Below are 21,715 nucleotides of genomic sequence, written 5' to 3'. Positions count from 1 at the left end.
ACCCAGTTACAAAATGAGCAAAAGACATGGAAAGAATTTTCACAGAGGAAGATATTAGAATGGCAAACAGACACATAAAGAAATGCTCCAAATCACTGGCAATAAGAGAGATGCAAATCAAAACCACAATGAGGTACCATCTCACTCCAGTAACAGTGGCAAATTTTAAAAAGGCAGCAAGTAATAAACATTAGAGAGGATGTGGCAAGAAAGGAATTTTTATATACATTGTTGGTGGGATTGTAAAATGGTACAACCACTCTGAAGGCAGTTAGGCATTTCCTCAAAAAGCTGAACATAGACATTCCATATGACCCAGCTATTCCATCATTTCTTTAGTGTTCACAGAAGTGGATGTCAGTCCTGCTTTCAAATCTGTCTTAATTTGGAAGCTCTACCAAGCTCTGTGCACCACTGATAACTCATGGCATTTGACACACCAGTAGCAAAGCTTTCAGTATCCCAACAACCCTGAGTTATCTCAGTACAGCAAACTGACAGACAAGTTCTGTGCCACTTAGAACAATGTTCTCCCCAGGCACAATTAACACCAGCTGGTCCAGGTACTGACTGATTTAAACAAGAGACTTCCAGCCTACAGCTGATTGTTAACTAAATACAAACAACTAATCATCTTACACTTGATTGTTAATGAAATTAAAAACACCAAAGAGTTTACACCAGACTTTGAATTAAGTCAAAACAACCTACCTTCCAGAATCCAACTGCTTCACACAGGAACTTCCAAACGAGACTTATTCAGGGTCTAACCTACCATTGTTGTTGTTGTTACGTGCCATTGAGCCACCTGCAACTCACAGCGACCCTATGTACAAGAGCCCTTAATGCTGTTCTATGCTGTGCCAACCTCACCATCTCAAACACACTCATTCCCAACACCTCAATCACAGAAATGATCCATCTCATCGAGGGTCTTCCCCTCCTGCGCCGTCCCTCCACTCTCCCAAATATGATGTCCCTCTGCAAGGACCAGTCCCTCCTTGCAACATGTCCAAAGTATGTCAGACAAAGCTTCAGAATCCTTGACTCCAAGGAGCATTCTGAATTCACCCTCTCCAGCACAAACCTGTTTGTTCTCCTAGCAGTCCATGGTATATTCAACACTCTTCTCCAGCACCACAGCTCAAAGGTATCAATTCTCTTTCTATCATCCCTATTCACTATCCAACTCTCCAATGCATAGCACGTAATTGCGAAGACAATAGCCTGCATCAGGCGCACCTTAGTCTCCAGTCTGTCATTACTCTGCAGTACTTACATGAAAACACACACATACCTCCACAAGGGCACAGACATATACAGGCATTTACACACATCTGTGTACAAGTGTGTGCACACATATGCACATACATACCTGCATAAGCATACTTATATGACAACACATATACCTCCAAAAATGCACAGACAGGCACACATACATGTGTGCACAGGCATGTACATATGCACATAGAGACGGGTAGACACATACATGTGCACAAACATACATGTAAATGCACACACATACCTCCACAAAGCACACACACATGCACAGGCATGCAGACACGCACATGCGTTTACACTACGTGCACACACCTAGGTGCACAAGCTCACTAGACTTTTGCTTACAACCAAGATGGGCATAGTTGATCCTCTTACACTCTGACAGGCGCATTTTACAAACACCCCACAGCCACTCACATGTCTCATCTCTGTCACACCTACACCTCACACACACAAAGCCACATTCACATGACAGGGGCTCATGTGAGCACACATACACACACACACAAAATCATCTAAATAATTTCTCCCTAAAGACCAGTCTCACAGGGAGTTAGGAAATAAGGGACTGTCTAAACATCCCATGGTTGATGGCAGGAGGTGCAGCCACCAACCCAGGATGCTGGGTAAAAACAAGCACTGGCCAGCTTTGGTTGCAGAAGTACCAACCCAGCTGTGAGACCCAGAATGGAGAGGCAGCCCCATGAGACTACCCTTGCAATGTAACTTTAACGCGACGCCATGCTCTTTCCACCCACCTCAAAGGGACCAGTAAATGTAACTACCATGCCTGGAATGATTCTGAATGCTTCTAGCTCCCATATACACATCTCCAGTCTATCGGTTCTCACCCACAAAAAGCTCTCCTCTCTTCTCACCACACCCAGACACCGGGCCCCAGCTCAGGCCTCACCTCCCACCTGCCCCCAATGCGCTGGGCTGCCTCCCCGCCTTCTCCCCCACTCTACTGCACTTTCCCCCAGGAAGTTGGCAAGCTATCCACAGCAGCTGACCTGACGCATCCTGCCCTGATGTTCCACCACCAGCAAAAAGGGTCCAAGTTCCCACTCAAGTCTGCCTTCAGACCCAGTCACCACCAGATCTTCCCCCACTCCTTGCCCAAAGTCCTGAAATGCCCTCTGGTCTTCCTCCACAAAACAGCTCCTACATCCCCTTCTCCTAATTCTCTCCATCTCCACCCACCCTGGTCCCCACAGCCCTGGTGATTCTCTGCCAGATCTGTCTCCCAGCTCACAAAGGCTCCCCACTGACTCCCAGTGCAGCCCCGGGCCTGGAGCTGGGTTAATGTTTACAGTCACTTTGCTAGAATGGGCTGACAGAGAAAGAAAACAGGCAGTGAAATAACATTGCTAGTGTATGCTTATTCCTTTCAAACCTAAAAACATGTCTTTACGTTTTCTGAGGAAGAAAAGGATGACTGAGGGCTTAGCTGCAGCTGCTTCTAGAAAAAGCAGTCCATGTCCACTGGCCTTCCACAACAGGGTTGGGCAACAAGAAGAGGAATTATCTAAGCAGAAATAGGGAAAAGGTCACTGAAGACTGGAATCTCTGCCCAGGAGAGGATCAGAGGCCTGGCTTTCCAAGATAACTAAACCACAAGTCTCAGTTATCTAGGGATGCTAAGACAGAATCAGCATAAGTGGGCAGCTCTAATGAACAACTTAGTTTTTCACAGCTTAAGAAATTAAATGTCTCCACTTAGAGCACTGCGCTGCAGAAAAACTCCTCTTGGGGAAACATCTCTGTTATCTGGTTTCTGGGAAATTTTCACGGGATGTGGTACCCTGATCTGCTTGCTTGTTTAACCCCTGTTCAATCTCAAAAGAGTGCTGCTTGTTGTTAGCTGCCACTGGGTCAACCAGGACTCATCAAGACCCTGCAAACGTAGATCTGAATCTTGCCTGACTCTGCACCAAAGTCACAATCTCTGATATGCTTGAGCCCATTGTTACAGTCTCTGTGTCAATACTTTTTTTTTTAAGTCTCTGCCTTTTTTTCTTTGACCCTCTACTTTTCTCAGCACAGGCCACTCCTGACAACATGCCCAAAGTATGTGAGATGAAGCTTCCCCATCTTTGCTTCTGAGAAGTACCTTGGCTGCCTTTCCTCCAAGACGAGACTTGTTTGTTCTTTTGGCAATCTGTAGATATTCAGTACTTTTCTCCAAAACCACAATTTGATAATATGGAGTCTTCTGTCATCCTTATTCATTGTCCAACTTTGAGATGCATAAGAAAGAAATGAAAATGCCATGACTTGGATCAGGAGCACCTTCTTCTTTAAACTGACACTGCTGCTCTCTAGCACTTTGGAGAGGTCTTTGACAGCAGGTCCTCCCAAAGCAACACGTCTTTTGATTTCTTGACTACTGGCACCAAACGTGTTGACTGTGGAGCCAAGCAAGTAAAATGAAACTTGTGGCAATGTCAATCTTTGTCCCACCTATCAGGATGCAGACTATCTTATCAGTCCAGTGGGAAAGGTTCTCATGAACTAGTGGGTAAGGAGTTGCACTGACAACCAAAAAGTAGGCAGTTAAAATCCACCAGCTGTTCTGTGGGAGAAACATGGAGCAACCTCATGCCTGCAATTCACAGCCTCTAAAAATCCACTGGAGAGTCAACTATGAGTCAGTTTACACTGAAAACCAATGAGGTGACCCTCTCTCCAAATGTTGTTGTTGTTGTTATGTGCCGTCAAGTCGCCTGTGTCTCATAGCGATCTGATGTACAACAGCCCTAAACTCTGCCCTATCCTGCGCCAATCTCATCATCTCCGACACACCTACCCTCATTACCCCAGTCACTGAATCCATCCATCTCATCGAGGGTCTTCCTCTCCTGCACTGTCCCTCCACCCTCCCAAGCATGACGTCCCTCTCCAAGGACTGGTCGGTCCCTCCTAGCAACATGTCCAAAGTATGTCAGACGAAGCTTCAGAATCCTTGCCTCCAAGAAGCAGCCCGGCTTTACCCTCTCTAGGACGAACCTGTTTGTTCTCCTAGGAGTCTAAGGTATATTCAATACTCTTCTCCAACACCACAGCTCAAAGGCATCAATTCTCCTTCTATCATCCCTAGTCACTGTCCAAATTTCTGATGCATAGCAAGTGATTGCAAAGACCATGGCATGTATCAGGCACACTTTAGTTTCCGGACTGATATCTTTGCACTTCAGCACTTTGGAGAGGTCTCTAACCACAGACTTTCCCATCACATTACTGTCTTTTAATTTCCTGGCTGCTGGTATCAAGAGTGTTGACTGTGGATCCAAGCAAACCAAAACCGTAAACAATCTCAATCTCTTCACCATCCATTATGATGCTGCCATTCAGCCCAGTCGGTGAGAATCTTTGTTTTCTTGATATTAAGTCTCAATCCATACTGAAGACTGTAGTCCCTGACCTTCCACAGCAAGTGCTTTAGGTCCTCCTCAGTTTCAGCAAGCGGGGTCGTGTCATCTGCATAACGCAGATTGTTGATGATTCTGTTGTTGTTGTTATGTGCCGTCAAGTCGCTTGCGACTCATAGCGACCCTATGTACAACAGCCCTAAACTCCGCTCTGTCCTATGCCAATCGCACCGTCTCTGACACTCCCATCCCAATTATCCCAGTCACTGAATCAATCCACCTCATAGAGGGCCTTCCTCTCCTGTGCTGTCCCTCCACCCTCCCAAGCATGATGTCCCTCTCCAAGGACCGGTCTCTCCTCACAACATGTCCAAAGTATGTTAGACGGAGCCTCAAGACTGAGTTAATCTCAATGTCAAGAAAACAAAGATTCTTATCACCAGACCTATAGGTAACAGCATAATAGATGGAGAAGAAACTGAAGCTGTCAACAGTTTCATCGTACCTGGATCCACCATTATCACCCATGGTACAGGCAGTCAGGAAATAAGGAGATGCACTGCAGTGGGAATGTCTGCAGTTAGGGACCTCTCTAAATTATTGAGGAGTAATGATGCCAATTTGAAGACTAAAATGCATCTGATTCAGGCCATGGTCTTTCTGATCACTTGCTATGCATCTCAGAGCTGAACAATGAATAGGGATGACAAAAGAATTGCTGTTTTTGAACTATGGTGTTGGAGAAGAGCACTGAACATTCCATGGATTGCCAAAAGAACAAACAAATACGTCTTGGAGAGGGTGCAGCCGAGTGCTCTTTGAAAGCAAGGATGATGAGGCTTTTACTTCGGGAATGTTGCTAGGAGGGGCTATTCTTTGGAAAGAGACACGATGCTTAGAAGGGTAAAGGGATGGCGAAGGAGGGGAAGACCCTCAACCAGCTGGATTGATGCAGTGACAGCCGCAATGGGCTCTACTGTGTCAAGAGGTGTGAAGATGGCACAGAATAGGACAGGGTTCAGATCTGTTCATAGGTTCTTATGAGTTGCACTTGACTCAGTGGCACTTAACAACAGTAACATGCCAATACTGCCTTACTTACATAAAATACAGGACCCATTCCCAATGAGATTATAACCACAGGGACAGGGATGACAGCCAATTCAACTGAGAACATTAAAGGACCTTTTGGGAGTCCCAGGGCTGATGTGTCAGTCCCCCAGGCTGAGCTGCCAACAGTCGAGATCCACAGTCAATGCAGGGAATGGCCTGCGATCCATGAGCAGACGTTTCCCCACTGAGAGTGATGGGATGTCTGAACTCCTCTGTGCAGTGCCATTTCAGAGAGGAGATCTTTCCCAGAACACGCTCTGAACCTTCTCAGCTGCCTGCCCTGGCCCTTCCACTCTCCCGAGCACACGCCCACTGCATGTACACAGGTAGAGAGAGTGTCCCAAGACAGGCAGCCAAGTTCTCCTGGACGAAGCTGGCTCCCAGCCAGCCTGGCCCTGACCACCCTGCAGCCACCATACAATTTTCTCATCTGTCTACCTGCCTTCACAGCTTGTGAGCGTGGCATGAGACCTCAGTCATGTTCTGCCCACACGCAGGAGATCTCAGATCTTAGTTCATACAGGTCACCCAGCCCAGACCCAGGAGAATGACGAACAATAGGCCGCCTCCCTTTTGACTTCGCTCTGATAGTGGCTTAATATGTTACATGCTGGGCTGTTAACCAGAAGATTAATGGTACGAATCCACCAGCTGCTCTGCACAGGACAGATGGACACTCTCCTTCTAGGGATATTTACAGACTTGGAAGCTCAAGGAAGGGTCGCTGAGTCAGAATCAACTGGCTGATGGTGGGGTTTTGTGGGTGCGACATGGGCAGGGCCTGGCCTCCACATCTGCACAATGCAGAGGCTCTGCTCCACGTGGACCAGCAGAAGGGGCCCCCGGGTACTCCCCAGGCCACAGTGCACCTTATTTAGTTCTCACAGTGGATTTTTTTTTAAGTTTTAAATTGTTGTTGTTGTTGATTGCCTTGGAGTGGAGAACGACTCATAGCGACCCTATGAACAAAAGGCCAGAAGCCTTTTAATAACTATCGACATTGAGCTAAGTTCATAGGGTTTCTGGAGGCATGTTGGTTAGGAAGAGGATGCCACTCCTGCTTCCAAGTTTTAAATTAGTTACCAGTATTTTAAGATGAGAAACATCCACAAATAAATTCAGATTCCCATCTTCACTTGAAAACCCCTTGGCCACATGGGACCGCATCTGGGTGAGGGTCATTTATCTAGTAGGCAAGGATGCCTCAGGGACCCACGGAGACTCCCTGCCTCTTCACCCACTAACAATGTCAACGCTGTCAGGTCACTAAACCTGCAAAGTCCATCATGATGGCTGGAGAGAGTTCCTATCCCAGTTCCTGACCAGCTGTCTGAAGTTGTCTGTCCTGGAGCAGACAAAAGGATTGCATAGAAGTGGCCTGAGTGAGGTCAGAGCATCAGAAAAGAGCAGCCCAGGGGCAATAAGACTGAGTGGGGACAAACCCAGTGGGCCTTAGCTTCACGTGAGGAAGGCTTTGTCCTCATCATGTTATCTCAGAGGCGAGAGACAGAGCTGGGTCACTCACCCAGTGAGAGTGACGGGGCCACAGTCTTTATTCTGCTGGTGACACAGATTCCAACACTACCCTCCTGGGGACTCCAACTGCTCTTTCCCACGGCCCTGGCCTCTGCACCAGGCTTCTCTGTATCTGGCTTGTTCAGATTCTCTGTAGGACACCCTCCTCCCCCCAGCACAGCCGGCCCCGGGAAGCCATGCAGGCTGCTCACCGCCAGGCTGGTGAGAGAGATACATTCCCTGAGCTCCCGGCCAGCAGAACATGCCTTAGGAAACAGAAATGCTCACCACGAGTGCTTCTCTTCAGCCAGTGTGCCTGGCAATTGGCAACGGACAATGAACACAGCAGGATATGAATGTAGCACATCAGTGAGAACAGTAACGATGGTGTTCTTGTGATGCCAGGAACAGTCACTTGATGCCAAGAGCAGCTGAGAGACACAGAGGCCATCACGGAGGTGCTGAGCTGGTGGGACAAGGCAGGGGAGGCCACCACACAGGAACCGTCCAGGTGCCTGGTCTTAGATTCCCTCCTCAGACATGCCCCCCACCTGCCTGGGGCCCCTGCCCAAGCAGCAGGACTGTGTGTGAAGCTGCTTTCACCCAGGTCCTGCAGCACCGAGGCTAAGCAGGCAGAGAGAGAGTGCTCTGTACCAAAGGAGGCCTATGGTTTCACCACCAAACGTCTGTGACCACTAAGAGTTCCACATCTGAACAAACCAGCAAAGCAAGACATCTGAGGGAGAACCAGGGCTCTGAGGGTAGAGAATAGCACCAAGAAACAAGAATTGATCGTCTAAGGACTGTCACTGCAAAATGTCACAAGTAAGGAAGTTTGTAAGAACAATGAACTTGTAACACATTACACAATAAGGGGAACCCTGGAGCATATCATGCTGAGTGAAATATCTCAGTCACAAAAGGACAAATACTGCAAAGCACCACTGTTAGAAAGCAGGTCTGCCACAGGGAGTGGGGGGTGGGAGGAGAATAGGATAAGAGTGGATAGATAATAACCATTGCATTGGAACAGATGAAAGAACTGTCTAAAATGAATATATGATTAGGCATTATACATATGACAACAGCCCAGACAGCCCAGAATTAGAAATATATCATTGCAAAGAGGACTGGGGTGGGGGGTAGGGTGGTAATCGTACAACAATGAGTGAATATTTTTTAAGAAGGGAACTGGGGGAGGGGGACATGAAGGGGAGAGAGTAAAATGTGCAAAAATGAATGAATGATATCTAACTTCTCTGTAATGTTTGTTAAAAATCACAATAAAAATAAAATTTTCTTTTTTAGGGAGCTCTGGTGGCCTAGTGGCAAGAAGCTGTACTGCAATCTCAGAGGTACATGGTTCGAATCCACCATATGCTCTGCCAGAGAAGGAGGGGTAATTTCCTCCTGTACCAGTCAAATCCAATTTGACAGTACACACAAACACACAAAAAAAAATTTTAAGAAATTAAAATTTTATTTTTAAAAAAAAAACCTCCAAAATGGAATGTAGTCTCTCAGTTCTGTAAGCTGTGAGTCTAAGATGAGAGTGTCTACCACGTTGTTTCCTTCTGAGGTCGAGCTGACAGGGCTTTGCTCCCAGCTGCAGGCACAATCCCTGTGCTTCCTGAGGCCTTTTCACAAGGCTGTGTTCTCTCTGCCTTTATGGCTCCTCTTTGTAAGGACATCAGCCAGGATCAGGTACAATCTCACGCTAGCCATCATCATCTTCAAATGCCTTTTCCCAACAGGCTTACAGGTACAGAGGTGAGGACTTCAACACATCCTTGTTTCTTTCCTTTGGGTATAGGAGGCATGGAACCACAGTTCAAGCCATAGCTGCAAACACTGGCATTATTTTAGTCTTTTTTAAAAAGATCATTTTTTATTTTATTATTTTGTGTGTGTACCATCGAATCAGATCCAACTGGTACAAGAGGAGATTGCCCCTCCTTCTCCAGTGGAGCATCTGGTGGATTTGAACTGCGTATCTTTGGGAAACACTGGCATTTTTAAAGTCTTAGGAAGCTCTGCTGCTAACCCAAAGATGGCACCAGCCTCCCTGGTGGTTCGAACCCACCAGTGGCTCCAAGGGAGAAAAGTGGGCTGTCTCCTCCAGTGCATTTTGCAGTCTCTGAATACCCGCAAGACGGTCAGCTAGGAGTTGGTTCTGACTCAAGGGCAGTGAGTTTTTAGTTTTCATTACTTTAAGTATCATTCTAGCTATAACATGCTCTGACAAGATGACAAAATTCTAGTAACGGTTCAATCCAGGCAATGGGCATCTGGGTTTCTCTAACCACTTTTGACATTCTTCAAAATAAAGAGTCAAAGGGGCAAATGGTGTCGAGGGGCACATGGATCCTGACAGGGCGTCTTCTCACCTGTAGCTCTAGGGAGGTCTGTCTCATTCCTACAGGGCTTCTTGCTGCTACAGAGCAGAAGAAACTGGAGCAGTGTTGGGGAGGAAGAGAGGGCTGCTGGCCAGGACAGATCACCTAGCTCCAGATAAGTGCAAGCCTCCCAACAGTCTTTAATACAGGGTAGAGAAAGCTCCCCTGTGGCTGTGTTGGCTTGAGAAAGCTCATCACCTGGGAAGACAGCTGCCATCTCTGTTGAGCTGGGAGTGGTCCACACGAAGCTAAGGTTTTCCTATACAATCCACATGTCCCACATCTGTAAGCTCACCCTATCCTGTATTCCAGTTTACTTGTTCATATATAAGTGCACTGCAGTCTCCAATAAAATTGAGCTGGATTGACTCTCCTGGAGTGGTGTGTTTCTGTCGTGATTACCCCCATCAGGGTGTTGCAGTTAAGTTACTGACAAACAGACAGTGACAGAGCAGGTTCAAGAAGACCCACAAAGAACAGATCAAGGTGCAGACGCCTGGGCTGTCACAGCTCATGCTGTCACATCCTGGCTCTGATTAAATGGGGGGGGGGGGGTTTACAGCTGCTTCGGTTCTCCAGGGTCACACTCTCAAGGGCCAGAGTCTCTCCCCAGGAGCATCTGGCTAGAGACAAAGGACTGAACGTGTTTAACAGCACAGTTTCCCTGGCCAGCCTTAGCTGACGGGAAAAGTTCCCTAAAGATGTCACCATGAAGGAAAGATTTCCTTCTAGAGGCAGACCCTTGGTCCCTAAAACTCCATGTCTGCCCTGTTTCTACAGTGATGCAAGTGCATGGCTTTTGTTAAGGCAGCCTGAGGAACCTAGTACATACCCTGCCCGCAGCCCTGACACCAGAAGTACCTGGACACGGACAGGCTGGGGGCGGGTGGTGGTGGTAAAAGGAGCATCTGAGGTATGAGACGCCCCTTCCCGCTGCTATCCTCACTGCAGTCCCTCCCCACAGAAAACACACACAGAGCCACCAATGAAGGAAGCCTGCCACCCACGCTCAGCAAGTCCGAGAGGAAAATTGTGAGCGAAGGATGCCCATGGTACATCAAGGCCACCTGGGGACACCCATTCATCAGCAGTCCCATCACTAGTCCTGTGGCATGTGCACAGATCTGGTACTCAAGGACAGCAAATCATGGAGCAAGAGAGTTCTCCCTCTATTCAATTCTTTGATCTTTCTGACTCTAAGAGGAATAGGGTTGCCAGATTTCCCAAAGAAAAATACAGCCGCGCAATTACACTGGAATTCCACATATACAAGTATGTATATATAAGTATGTCCTCATGCAATCACTGTTGGTGATGTGTACCGCCGAGTCAAAAATGACCCATAGCTGACCCTCCAGCAGGTCTTCAAAGACAATAAATAACACAGGAGGAGATTACTCAGTGATGGATTCAAACCATGTACCTTTGTGTTGGCAACACAACTCATGACCACTAACAACAGAGCACACTTAATTCACTTATAATTTCTCTGAAATTTCCATTTAATTGGGTGTCTTTTATTTTAAGAATAATTTCAGGATGGTGTTGCAGCTATAAAACTTTGTATTTGCAGAGAGGCTCTCTCTTTTTTTTTTTTATTTTAATGAAAGTTTACAAACTTTGGATTTCCATTCATTCATTGTTGCACTTTTCTCCCTGTCCATCCCTCCCCCCCTCCCAATTTGCTTTTCTTTAAAGGCCAGGCGATGGGAGCAAGGAAAAGCATGAGAGAAGCACACTAAATACTCAACATGACACAAGGGCTGCTCCTCAGACCTCCCTCAGGAGTAAGTTTCCTGACTACCAAGGCCAAAAGGGAAATTCGACAGTAACCTGGCGCTCCTTGTCTGATAAGAGGAAGTCATTTAGTTCACTGGGAAAAATAAACTTGTTCTTGGCACCAACAGGAGCAGGGATTTCTGCTGATTAGGTTCATATTTAATATCATTTCCTCAATGCCAACACGTGCCAACTACTAGACAAAACACATTTCCAGGGGCGTGCCTTATTTCTTTAACCATGTTGTACAAATGAGGAAACCAAAGCCCAGACCAGACACCTTAGCTGCCCAAGATCACCTCACTAGTAGCAAGTGGCCGAGGGATCTGAGCTCAGGACCAAGGGGCTCTGGTCTGTGTTAGGTGCTGTTGAGTCAACTATGACTCTGAGAGGCCCTATGAACAATGATGAAATCGTGTCACAGTCACACTCAAGCCATACTCAAGTCCTTCATTTAGTGGATATTTTATGTACCTGCTACCTGTCAGGTCCTGATAAAGGGGCAGGGATGTGGATACCAGCAGGACCAACACAGGTCTAACGCTCAAACAGGTCAATCTCTGGAGGGAGAACTAGACAAGGAACAAGTGAGTAAGAGGATAGTAAGTGATAGGAGGTAACTGGGAGACTCTTTGGGACATGGATGCGAGGCAAAGAGCCCCGGAGGGTGGCATTCCAGGAAGAGGGAACAGCAGGCACAAAGACTACAAGGCTAAGGCAAAGTTGACACAACATGGTCAGTCAGGCCACTTACAGGGAACGAGGAGAGATAAGGCAAACAAGGGGAGGGACACAAACATTCAGGAAGATAACACTCACTTTATGTCCCCCTGGGAGTTTAGTGATGCATCTGGGGCATTTAGGGTACAACAGGGTGATGAGGGCCAACACTGGGTCGGGGCGCAATGAGAATCCAAAGACCTACAGACATGATTTTTGAGAACTCCAAGGAAGAGAAAATCTGCACTCCATCAATTAAGGAATGCAAAGGCAGTACAACTACAGAGAGAAGCTGGTGTCATTATCTTAACACTGGGTGCTGGGGGCCTGGGGAGCGAGGGTTAGGAAGCTCCAAGGGGGCTCTGGGGAGGCACGGGTCTCCTTCTTTGCCTGGTGGGAGTGACACAAATGTTTACCATCCTCTGTTAAAGTGGTGCTAATGCTAACTCTTCAGTACCTTTTTCTAAGTGTGGTTTTCCACCATACAAGAGAAACCTACAGCGTCCCTTTTCAGCAGGAAGTAGCTAAGAGAATACACTGCCCCCTTTTCCTTATGAATCAGGGTGAAGTCTCTCTCAGGGAGGAGTGGCAGGGAATGGCAAAGGACACACTGACAAAGGAGATTAATCCGAACTGGTTTTGACAAGCACTGTGGCAATGGGACAATTAAAACAGACTTTCAAGGGTGGGGGAAAAAAAGAGGAACGAACTGGGGCGGGTAGAGAAAATTGTGCAACAATGAATGAATGGAAATCCAAAACCTCTGTACATGTTCATTAAAATTAATAAAATTTAATAAAAAAAGAAAAGAAAACAGAAGCTAATGATGCAATAAATATTTGTCCAACATTTTAAAAAAATAACATGCTCCAGTAGTCCAGAAAAAGGACACAAAGGTCAGGAGAGGGTATTGGCTGAAGAAGCTTAAAGGAGGGAGTGATGTCAAAAAGCCAGTTAGCCAAAGTAAAGGACTCAAGTTTGACTCCTACCTTGAAAGTCATATTTTCCTTTACTCCATTGTGGGCAAAAGCCTTAACTGCTCCTGGCATGATTTGCAAAACAAAAAAGACACAATGGCTGTAAGGAAAAGGCTCTCAGCACAGGGGACATAGGGAGGGGATCTGTGGTCATTTCAAGAAGGGAGAGGCTGGAGCAGGAGGGAACCTGGCCAGGCAGAAGACACAGAGCACAGCAGCCCTGATGCTGAGTAGGGGACTGTGTCCAGGATGAAGGAGACACACTGGCCTCTGAACAAACCCTGATATAAAGTGCTGGCCAGGCAACAAGGGCTCCAGGAGTGGTTCCAGGGGGCTCTGTAGCCCCTGTGTTCCTCAAACACTCATCAGCCACTGGGGAGTTCCTTCAGTGGGTTGAGCTCATGAGAACACTGGGAAAATAATTCTTCAAGTGGAACAGCCAGGTTTTCTCCCTTCCCTCCCTTCTCCTCCCTAAAAAAAAAGGAGGAAAGAAGGGAAATGGGGGGAGGGCTCTTTAAAGCTTGGGTGAGAGCTGGCCCTCTGTCTGTAAATCACTAATCTCATTACCAGTGTAACCAGGTGAAAAACTGAAAAGATTAATGCCCATGACTCATAATCAACCTTTGAGAAAAGAAAATGTTGCTTTTGGCACCAGAAGGCAGCTGATATTTCCCTTCCCCACTTCAGGAGGAAGAGGAAACACTCCCAGGGAGGGAGCAAGGAGAAATGGCCTTGCCCATGGCCAAGGCTGAGCTCACCAGCCCACACCTGACCCTTCCTAGGGCCCCTCCACCCAGCCCTGACCAGTGAGCCCTTCCTCCCCACAGCAGGCAGCCCCTCTCCAGCTCTCACCCCGTGGGGTCTTATCATATCACCTCTAACATCTGCTCAGAATCCCAAATGACCCTCTATAATCACTCTCAAAATTCTCTCACCTCTGGCCCCTTTAAAAATCTGGGGAAAACTATGGATGAGTATCCATTGCCCTGCCCACCTCTAATAAGAAAACTATTAAAGAAACACATCAAAAAATATCTAAGCAAAGTTCTGTAGTAGCCATGGGTGTTTCTGACCATCCAGGACACAGTCCTTCAACCTCCAACAGCAAACTCTGGACTTCATTATGTGGCCATACCAGCCTTCTCTCACTTCAACCTGCTGCCACACACTTCTAACTCAGAAACGGACAGATTAGAGCCCACGACAGTCAATTCATGGCTCTCTCAAGAGCTCTAATTGTGCGAGACATTGGGCCAACAACCACCTTCTTTCTCGCAAAGACATGAGCAGATCTCATGTTAAGGACCCTGGCAGCAATCCAGCCATCAGGCTGCGCTAAGGCTAAAAGCTGACTCAAAAATGGAAGAGCTGAGAGATGAAGAGATAAGGTCACAGTGAAATCCACTGGGCACCTGGTCCAGCCCTGCCTGAGCTGAAAGGAAGGCTAGAACCTGTGATGACATTAACCCATTCTGTGGAAACTAACCGGGCCAAGTTTTCTGCCACTTGTAATCAAAAGTCTTAATAAATGCATGGGCATATATGAGACTGTTGTGTCTCATGCCAGGGGCCTTAAAACCTCAATGGTGTTAATTCACAGGCTTCAATTGAAGGCCCCTTAGGCTAAGGAAAAAAAGTGAAAACTTATTTACTATGTAGCCCCATCTATCTTTCCTATTCCATCTCTCTTTGCTGTTTTCCATGCATCTAACTTCTGTCAAACTTGCTGTTACTGTTGTTAGGTGCTGTTAACCCATAACGACACCATGAACAATAGATGTGAACCCTGTCCTATCCTGCACCATCCACAGACATCATTTCTGACATACCTGAGCCCTCTGCTGCAGTCACTGTGTAAATCCATCTGGTTGAGGAACCTTCTTTCTTTCACCCATCCTCCCACCTTTCCAGGCATGATGTCCCTCTCCAAGGAATAATCTCTCCTAACAACACGCCCAAAGTACATGAGACAACGCTAGATTAGAAGACCAGCAAGCTCCCCCGCTTGCCAAGCCTTGTCTTGGCTATCATCATTACCTTAATGTTCAATATCCTTTACTGTCAATTTCTGTATACCCAAATCTCAACCCTTTCCTTCATATCAAGTTTCAAGAATTTGTTCTTGAAAACAATGTATTTAAATTTTGTAAATAAACTAGCTGTTGTTGTTGTTGTTATGTTCCATCGAGTCATTTGCAACTCACAGTGACCCTATGTACAAGAGCCCTAAATGCCGTTCTATCCTGTGCCAACCTCGCTGTCTCAAACATATTCATTCCCACCACTCCACTCACAGAATCGATCCATCTCATCGAGGGTCTTCCTCTCCTGTGCTGTCCCTCCACTCTCCCAAACATGATGCCCCTCTCCAAGGACCAGTCCCCTCCTAGCAACATGCTCAAAGTATGTCAGACGAAGCTTCAGAATCTTTGACTCCAAGGAGCATTCTGGCTTCACCCTCTCCAGGACAAACCTGTTTGTTCTCCTAGCAGTCCATGGTATATTCAACACTCTTCTCCAGCACCACAGCTCAAAGGCATCAATTCTCTTTCTATAAACCCTATTCACTGTACAACTCTCCGATGCATAGCACGTAATTGCAAAGACTATAGCCTGGATCAGGCACACCTTAGTCTCCAGCCTGACACTGTTGCACTTCAGTACTCTTGAGAGGTCCCTCACAGCTGACTTTCCCAATGCAATTCATCTCCTGATTTCCTGGCTGCTGTTACCAAGAGTGTTGACTGTGGAGCCAAGCAAACTAAAACTGTTGACTAGGGGGGTAAAAAAAAGAGTGATGATGCTTGACCGACATCCCATCCGTTTAGAGTCAAGCTCTAAGAGTGGGAGACATGCTAGGGGAATAGATAAATGATGGATGGGGAGAAGGGAGAGTTGGTAGCAGATAAAGGACAGATGGAGAGATAATGTGAAGGTGGATTTTAATGGATGGATAATAGAACTGATACAAAAAGAACATCTGATAAGTTGTGGACAGATCATGGAGAGATGGTGATTGGTAAAACAGGCGATAGGTGGGATAGAAGGTGACCAATAGGTGACTCACTGATAGAGTAACTAGCATTTCTGACAGGGATGGACGGTGGTGCTGGGTGATAAGGGGTGGAGTGGTTGAGTAGCAGAGGGAGGATGGGACAGGAGATAGGGTGCTCAGCGTGGACACAGAGAGTTGAGGGATGGATGAAGACCAGGTTAGCAACGGGGTACTGTGGAGATGGTGGGAGATGGTGGGAGAAGAGGATCAGTGATTGGGCAGGCAAGTTCCCACACTGTTCAATTCAGTACTCCTCAGAGCCACTTCTGGAAAAATCTGGAATGAGGCCAACTGTGGTTCTAGGAATCAGTGTCTCTGACAGTCCTGTTGCCGTGGTGAAGAGCTCATTAAGCACAGCTCTTCCCCCCGGCCCCCGGCCCCAGTCATACTGGTCCAGGCTCCAACCCCAGTGAACAAGACACTGCCTCTCCAAGCCGCCTTGTGTTAAATGAGAGCAGCCACCCTCTCCTCATAAAGTCCAGGGATCAAGAAAAATTATCTACATGGTACAGCCATCATTTCCATTTTATTAAAAAAATATATATATTCCAGGAATTAGAAAAAGAATTGCAACTCCTCCTCTTATTTTATAAGACCAAGAAAAATTCTGATACCAAAAGCAGACCTGGATACCACAAGAAGGGAGAATTATAGGGCCAGCTTCACGATGACTCTTGCTGCCAAATCCCAAATAAAATATTAGAAAATGGAATCCAGCAGCATATTAAAAGGATAATATATTGTGCCCAAGGAAGGTCCCCCTCAGGAATGCAAGTGTGGTTCAATATTTTTTAAAATTCAGTTCAATTCACTTTGTGGGCAGAGTAAAAGAGGCACAGAGAAAAATTCTACATGATCATCTCTCTAGGTGCTGGCAAAAGCATTCAAATAAAACTCAACATCTGTGATTAAAAATTCTAAAGAATCAGCTTTGCCTGGAAAAGGGAATTACTAATGCAGTTCCTCTAGGAGCTGGTCCCTCCAACTAGGTACAGAGGATGGGTTCTCTCGCCTCTCCTCCCAGAGAACAAACAGACCTTTTTATTGAGGGGTAAGTGCCTTCCCCAAAGGATACCAACTGTGGGACTTGGGGTCCACTCCCTTTCAGGGCTCTTCTATTACTCCAGGGGGTAGCACCTTGTCCCTGTTCCTCTTCATGCCTCCTCCAGACCTTGGAGGTGACCCAGTATGGAGTCATCTATGCTGAGAAGCTGAGCAGAGACAGAAAATTAAGGGGAGCCCTCAACCTTTCACCTTTCTCTCTGGGTGCAAACATTTTCTCTCTTCTTCCTTCCTTTTAAGATATTTTTCCAAGAAAAGCTAAGAGGCCAAGATCCTTCCATGAGAGATGAGATGGATTTAAAGGCATGTAAAGGGGGGTGAGGGCCGGGGAGGGGAGGGGAGAGAGAGGGAGGTAGAGATAGAGTGTCAGTGCACACATGTATGCGGGTGAGGGTGTACATACAAGAATATGAACAGGAACATATCTATGCGCACATGAAATCATGGAGCAGGTATGCATGCACAAGGCCTGCTGAAGCATGTGTAACTGGGCATAAGCAGGTTATGAGGGGTGTATGCACATGAACTGTGTGGGTAAAGATTGCAAGTATGGAGAGGAGCATGTGCTGGGGCCTCCCTCACCTGGAGGGTGGCAGTCCTTCTCCACTGGTCCCACGACTATTCCTAGTGCTACCCAATGGGTCACTGTTCCTAGTGTCACTGACAACTCTCTCCCTGGCCCATGATGGCCTCCTTAGCCCTTCAGTGACTCACTCCCAATACTCCGTCACAGTCCACCATGGTTCCATAGGATGCCATTCCTCCAGTCCAACTTCAAAGCAAGCACCCGATCACTGCTCCTCACACTACTTTAGAAGGAAGCATCCCACTATCAGGCTCATTTCCAGGGAGACTGGTTAGCCCTCTAATCACAAAGAATGTTTCTCACAGCCCAGTGTTTGGAGTTAACATGTATACTTGCATAGCTGTCTCCACAACTAGACTGTGACTTTCCAAGGCCAGGAATCCTAACTCCTCCTCAATCCTGACATAGAAGTGCACAAAAGGCATTTTTGTTGGATATGTCGGTGGGTGGGCAGGAAGGTGGATGGACGTTTATATGAGTGAGTGGATGGATGAATAGTTGGGTACGTGAATGTATGGCGAAGAAGCGAATGGATGGGTGAGTAAATGCATGACTGATGGATGTGTGAGTAGGGTAGACTGTTGATGGATGGATGGATGGGCAAACAAAGTGATAAGTGAAAGTGTATAGGTGAGTGGGTGGACACATGGGTGAGTGGATGGGTAAAGTGGTAAAGAAACAGATGGATGAGTAGATGCGTTAGGGGGTTCAGATGGATGGTAGGTATGGGCGAGGATGAACAAGTGGAAGGTGGGGTAACCAGATGGCTGTATGGGTGAGTGAATGGGTGAGCAGCTGTATGGATAGAGGGATAGATGTATTGGTAGATGAATGTTAAATGGTGGGAAGGATGGATGGATGGATGGATGGATGTGTGAATTAATGGGTGGGCAGGTAGAGGGGAGGGGATTAATGAATCTCTATGGTACAGTATGGGGCTGACAAAGAGCCCAGCTAAACTGTGAATGTCACTGTCATACACACCCTGGAGGAGGAGCCTTCTGAGAGAGAGAAACCTGCCTCAGGTCACCTCATGAGCTGCTGGCTAAAGGGGGAGCCCCCTCCCACTTTAACCACCACAGGTACCCATCATCCAAACTTTACACAAAAGTATTTCCACTCTCATGTCCTCATCATAATCTTACAAAGGTCTGAATATGAAATTAAGAGTGAGAGTGGGAAGAAGACAGACAGAAAGAAGCTGAGACAGAGAGACCAACAGAAACAAAGAGTCACAGACGGATCCAGCAAAGCCAGCAAGATACAGAGTCAGAAACAAAGAGAGGTGAAAAGAGAGGAAAAGCGGCAAAGCTAAAAGAAAGCTAAGCAGACCAACAGACAAGAATAGAGCGAGACAATGGAGCCAGACAGACCAGCAAACTCACAGCAGACCCTGCTGTTAACAACAGGCATCTGGAAAGAGGCAGGAGCCAGGGAAGCAGCAGCCCCACCCTGCAGGGAGCGAAGTCAGCCACAGCAGCTGGGGCGGCTTCCTCAGCTCTCCTTCATGCCGATGTCTCCTATATAAACTGCTAAGGACCTCTTTAAAGTGCTAGAGAGCAAGGATATCACTTTAAAGCTTAAGTTATGTCTGACTCAAGCCATGATCTTCTCACTTGCTTCCTATGAACTGCAAGTGAACGTTGGACAATGACTAAGAAAGATCGAAGAATTAATGTCTTTGAATTGTGGTACTGGCGAAGAATATTAAATACACTGTCAGAAGAACAAACAAATCTGTCTCAGGAAAAGCGCAGCCAGAAAGGATGCTGTGATGTCATCTCGCACACTTTGAACATGCTAGCAGGAGGAGCCAGCCCCTGAAAACGGACATCACACTTAGCAAAGAGGAGGCTCAGTGAAGGAGAGGCAGACCCTTCAGTGAGATGGCCTGGTACAGTGAGTGCAACTGTACAGTAAGCACAGCAGAGCACACAGCACAGCACTGGGCAAGGCTTATCTGTTGTGCGTAAGGGGGTGACAGTACGCAGGAGCTGACCCCACAGCACCTAACAGCAGCAACGAACTAGAGGAATCTGTCAGGTCTGCCAACCGCTGTGGGGTAGTAGTGATGGATTCAAGACTGTTCAAACATATGACAGAGGGGTCTCCAGTTGCCGCCAGCCTGCAAAACTGATTGTTTGCCCCGGAACTCTATTTTTCTTTCTTTAGTCATATTAAGGGTTTTAAACTGTTTTGTTTACCAGGAAAGAAGATGCATCTTGCCTGGATTAGTATTTACCTCTTTGAAACGGTTTTTCTCAGTCGTCTGTAATTCTTTCCTGGATTAGCACTTATCTCTTTGAAGATTTTTTTTATAATTATATATATATAAAATTGGATCAGCATTTATTGCTTTGAAGATGTTTTTTACAGTTACATATAATTGAATCAGCATTTATCTCTTTGAGGATGTTTTTCTCAGTTACATGTAATTGAATCAGCATTTATCTCTTTAAGATGTTTTCCTCAAGTTTATGTAATTGAATTAGTATATCCCTCTTTGAAGATGTCTTTCTCCATCATATGTAAACTATATCACAAGCTGTTGGCTTACTAGGAACTGTAACACCTAGATCAAGTATAAAAACTAATGCCCACTCTTAGAGGAGGAAGCAATTTTATTGTCTTATTGGCAAGTGACTATGGAAAGAAAGCCTTGCATTCCATAACAGCAAGGTGGTCAGTGTGAAACCAAGTCTGGTCCAGGCTGGGCACAGGAAGAGCAGAGAGGCCCAGAAGCCAGGCAAGCTCACCAAAGTGATTCATCCACTACCAGGGGGTGGGTCATAGAACCCGGCTTAGGACACCTAGAGATCAGAGCTCTGACTTGAGTTCCAGTTCAACAAAAATGCATAACGGATCAAAGCAAACACCCTCTCAAGGATGCTGGGAAGGTTCAAGGGGATGATGCAGGAGCCCATTCCTGGCAAACAAAGTATCCAATTAAAAACTTACCAGCTCCTTTTTTTATTACTCTCTCATAGCTCCTCAAAACCTGTCCAATGCCCTTTGCAAGGTCTGTTTCCTCCACCAGGCACACCCTTCCTCTTTAAGAAATGCCTATGCATCCCTAAAGGAAGCTCTGGTGGCCCAGTGGCAAGGAGCTGCACCGTCAACACACAGAAGTGAAGCCACTAAGCGTAACTCGAATCCCCCAGCTGCTCCACAGAAGTGCAATTTATTGCCTTCAAAAAACACCCGGAGGGTCAGCTATGGGTCAGTTCCAACCCAACATCACAAAACAACAACAATCAAAAGATCTGAGTTCTCGTGGCCTAGTAAGGAGTTACACTGCTATCCCAAAGGCATACAGTTCAAATCTACCAGCTCCTCTATGATAGAAAGCTAGGCACTCTCCTCCCGTGCCATTTACTGTCTCTGAAAATCTGCTGGAGGCCAGCTACGAGTTCGTTCTAACTCGATGTCACACAGTAACAACAATGCTCCCCTAACAACCAACTTCAAATCTTCTCTCTATGAAACCTCTCTGAATTCACTGCCACATCTATGTAACCTCTGTGCACTTGTTCTATGGCATTCCTACATCTTTAGGTACAGAAATATAGAAGAAAAATCAACATGTTTAGAGCAAACCTGTTTGGCGTGACGGGCCTCCTTTGCCCACAACCTCACAGTTTAGAGCGAGCGTGGCTGAGTTGAAGCTCAGGACCTCGTAGCCACTTCTCTAATGAGAATCATCAGATCATCAAAAGCTGCTGTGACTCTCTCTAGGACACCCCAATGTTCCCTATGGATGGGGCCACCACATAGGAGAAGAGGAAAGAAAAGACACAAGCCCGAGACGCTGGGAGAATCTGTTTCTCCTAGGTGAGCCCCCCAAGTGACCCTCTGGAGAG

The sequence above is a fragment of the Elephantulus edwardii genome, unplaced genomic scaffold, assembly GCF_000299155.1.
Source record: "Elephantulus edwardii isolate Elephantulus edwardi_28Jun2011 unplaced genomic scaffold, EleEdw1.0 scaffold00322, whole genome shotgun sequence".
NCBI classification, from domain to species: domain Eukaryota; kingdom Metazoa; phylum Chordata; class Mammalia; order Macroscelidea; family Macroscelididae; genus Elephantulus; species Elephantulus edwardii.
Note: the sequence above shows the minus strand (reverse complement) of the source record.